Source organism: Mustela nivalis (genome assembly GCF_964662115.1).
Source record: "Mustela nivalis genome assembly, contig: HAP1_SCAFFOLD_63, whole genome shotgun sequence".
NCBI classification, from domain to species: Eukaryota; Metazoa; Chordata; class Mammalia; order Carnivora; family Mustelidae; genus Mustela; species Mustela nivalis.
Genome location: NW_028136532.1, coordinates 419425 through 423536, shown reverse-complemented (window position 1 = coordinate 423536; position 4112 = coordinate 419425).

Below are 4112 nucleotides of genomic sequence, written 5' to 3'. Positions count from 1 at the left end.
GTTCTGACTTGTGCATCAGGTTCCCCCCTGTGCAGGGATTGGAGATAAGGTCTAGGTTCTGATGACTGAAAACCCAGGTTGGGAATGGATGGTGGCCTAAGGCAGTGGCGGGTCCAATGTGCTGGGTGTGCAGCCAGCTGTGTCGGTGTCTGTTGGAAGGTCTGGGCTCAGGCTATTTGCGACAGAGCATCAGTGTTTAAGGTAGCCTATGCAATTGGGGTGTTGCCGAGGGCCAAGCAGTTTGATCCTCATTTGGGGTTTCTGGGCAGCACCATAGACAAAGTTTTTCTCCTGGGAGGCAGGCGGAGTGCTTCATTGTGGCCCCAGAATTCCCAGTAGGGAGGGTTTGCGGGCCAGGAGTGTGAGGACGGAAGTCTAGGAACACAAGCTAAAGTGAGGATTGGAGCCAAGGGCAGAGCAGGCCCACTAGGCAGAGGCTGAATCAAAATCTCCTGCATCTGAAGTCAGGCTGAGGATCAGACGTTGGCTGAGGCTGGAGTATGTGTCCATGTTGGCACCTTCATGAAGCGGGGGCCTCATGAGGCCAAGGAAGTTTTCCCACGCTGAGTTTGGAGGTTGCCCCAAACCACCAGGTTTCCTTCTGTGGGACATTCGAGTCCTGTTGCATGGCTCCAGGACATACCATATGGAAGGACTATAGAGCACGGTTCGAAGGATGGATCCCTGTACAGCATGCCTCGCATTCCCATTGGCCATTAGCCACAAGATATGTTTGATCTGCTGCCTCTGGGGCACGCTAACCAGGGGGCTGAGTTGAAATGGCCTCTCCTGAGGATGCGTCATAATGTGCGTTTGGGTCCATGGAAACCTTGGAATGTGCTGGTTGTTCAGTGGCCCTGCGGAACTCTCCTACCTGAAGGGTTTGATACATCCCCAGTAAGTAAGCTCCCCATGTGGAGACGAGAGAGGTTTGGTTTGGAGCCTCAGAAAAGCCCCGTGTGCTGGTCTACGAAAACAGACCTCTGAGGACGGACACATGGAAACCAAAGCTAAGGTTCAGATTAGGGCCTGGGGGCCTGTCCATTTCAACCTTCTGTCTCTGGGGACACTGTCTGAGAGTCTAAGTGGAGATAGTTGCTCCGCTGGTGTCAGAGAGCCCCTCTTAGTCCAGGGTGGCCTACACTATTGATGGCCTCAGGGGCCTTGGAGCTTTTCCCTAACCTGTAGGGTTGTGGTCAATGGATTGGGCACAATTTCCTTGGAGAGGGCAGGCACAATCTTTCGCTGTGGCTCCAGAGGCCCTAGCCTGGCGGTTGTGTGGGTCCAGGCTGAGGGCACAGAAGTCTGAAAACACAAACTCAGCTTATGAGTGGCGCCTAGGGTATGGCAGGCCGGATGTACAGCCCGAGAGGGAGCTCCTCGGCCTCTGAAACAAGGGCGAGTGGGAGGCGTTCCTTCAGGCTTTTGTCTCTGGATGTTGTGTCCGAGATAGCCGTGGATTGGAGGGGTGGCCTCAGGGACTGTGGACGAGTATCCCTCTCTGGGGATTTGTCCCAGCTCCCAAGAGTTTGGGGTCATTTTGTGGGAAGGGTGGAAAAGTGTTGTCTGGCTCACGTGTCTCTCCAAGAAAGGGATTCCAGAGCAGAGCCCCAGGTACGGGCGGGGCGACTGGAAAACTCAAACACTGGTGAGGATTGGGTGCATAGGGGCTTGGCAAGCCCCATATGCGGGCTCTTGGCCCAGGCCCTGACAGGCCTTTCTTTGACATGGGGCTCATGCTGAGGGTCAGAGTGTGAATTTGTGCCCAAGCAGCACTCAAGTTTGGGCGTGGCATCAGGGACCAGGAAGGTTTCTCCCACCCTGAAGGTGTGACTCCATGCCAAGAGCAAGCTTTACAGCCACGGGGAAGGAGGAGTTCTGTGTTGTGCTTGCGATACCCAGCTGTGTGGAGAATTGATATAATGTCTAGGTTCAGATATCTGAAAACCAAGGTTAGGAAGAGGTGACGGCATAAGACCATGGCGTGTCCGAAGTGCTGGGTGTGCGGCCAGCTGTCTCCTTGTCTGTCTGGACGTCTGGCTTCAGGCTGTGTCAGACAGAGCATGAGTGCCCAGAGCAGCCTATCCAGTTCGGGTACCGTCGAGGCCCGAGCAGGTTGATCCTCCTCTGGGTTTTCTGGAGAGAGCCCCACAGGGAAACGTTTTTCTTCCCTTGGGCAGACCCTGGGCTGGGTTGTGGTTCTGGAGTTCCTAGTCCGGAGGGCTTGTTTGCCAGGAGTGTGAGGAAGGAAGTCTGAAAACACAAGCTAGCGTGAGGTTTGGGACCGATGGCACGGCAGGCCCACTCTGAGAGGCTGAATCGAGATCTCCTGCACTGAGGTCATTTCAACTCTGAGACGTGCCTCAGGCTAGAGTTTTTGTCCAGCATGGCCTCTTCCTGAATGGTGTGGGGGCCTCATGAGGCCAGGAAGGTTTGCCTACGATGGGATTTGTGAACTACTCCAAACCTCAAGGTTTCCTTCTGCACGAACGTCGAGTGCTTTTGGATGGTTCCAGGAGGCCCCATACGGAAAGACTCGAGAGCAGGTGTCTAAGCATGGATGCCTGGGAACGCCACCTCATATTCCCACTCTTTAGTCAGGACAAGGCAGGCTCAATCTGCGGGCTCCTGGGTGAGCTACCCAGAGGGGAGAGTTGAAATGGACTCTCCTGAAGATGAGTCCTACTGTGGCTTGGTGGCCTGGGAGACCTTGGAATGTGGAGGTGGCTCAGGGACTCTGCAGGATTCTCCAACCTGAGGTGTTTGACACGGCTCCAACAAGGAAGCTTCCCATGTGGAGACGAGAGAAGTTCTGTTCAGTGCCTCAGGAAAGCCCCATATCCTGTTCTTCGAACCAAAGCCTCTGAGGAGTGACACCTGGAAAACAAAGCAAGAGTTGAGATTAGGGCCTAAGGGCCTGTCGGGCTCAACCTTCTATCTCTGTTGACATCTGTGTGCATGCCTTCATGGAGGTAGCAGCTCAGCTTGTGTCCGAAGGCCCCTGTGTGTGCAGGGAGGCTCCCGGTAATGGTATGTCCTCGGGGGCCTTGAGGTTTCTCATATTCTGGAGGTGTGTGGCCAAAGGAATGGACAGAGTTTCCCAGGAGAGAGCAGGCATGGTCCTGTGGTATGGCTCCAGAGGACCCAGCCTAGAGGCTGTGTTTGCCAGGGCTGTGGGGACAGATGTCTGAAAAAGCAAACTTGGCTCAGGTAGGGGCCAAGGTAATGGCAGGCCTGATCTCCAGTCCGAGAGGGGAGATCCTCTGGATATCAAAGGAGGGCAAGTGGGAGGCAGTCGCTCAGGCTTTTGTCTCTGGGTGTTGCGTTCACAGTGGCCGTTCAGGGTAGGGGTTGCTTCAGGGGCCGAGGAAGAGCCTTCCTCTCGGGGGATTGTCCAAGCTCCCAAGTGTTTGGGTTCATTCTGTGGGAAGGGAAGAGTACTGTTTTCTGCCACAGGGGACCCCCCAGGAGAGGGACTCTAGAGCACAGCAGTGGGTTCCCTCAACTGGAATACACACCATCTAGTTAGTCCTGCGTGCCTATGGGCATGGCAAGCCACATATGCGGGCTCTTGGTCCAATCACTGAGAGGCGTTACTTGAATAAGGTACTCACGCTGAGGGTCACAATGTGTGTTTGTGCCCAAGGCGGCCCTCACACATGGGCGTGGCCTCATGGGCCATGCCGTTTTCTCCTACACTGAAGGTTTGACTCACTGCCAGCAGCAAGGTTTCTTGCCATGGGGAAGGAGGGGTTCTGACTTGTGCATCAGGTTCCCCCCTGTGCAGGGATTGGAGATAAGGTCTAGGTTCTGATGACTGAAAACCCAGGTTGGGAATGGATGGTGGCCTAAGGCAGTGGCGGGTCCAATGTGCTGGGTGTGCAGCCAGCTGTGTCGGTGTCTGTTGGAAGGTCTGGGCTCAGGCTATTTGCGACAGAGCATCAGTGTTTAAGGTAGCCTATGCAATTGGGGTGTTGCCGAGGGCCAAGCAGTTTGATCCTCATTTGGGGTTTCTGGGCAGCACCATAGACAAAGTTTTTCTCCTGGGAGGCAGGCGGAGTGCTTCATTGTGGCCCCAGAATTCCCAGTAGGGAGGGTTTGCGGGCCAGGAG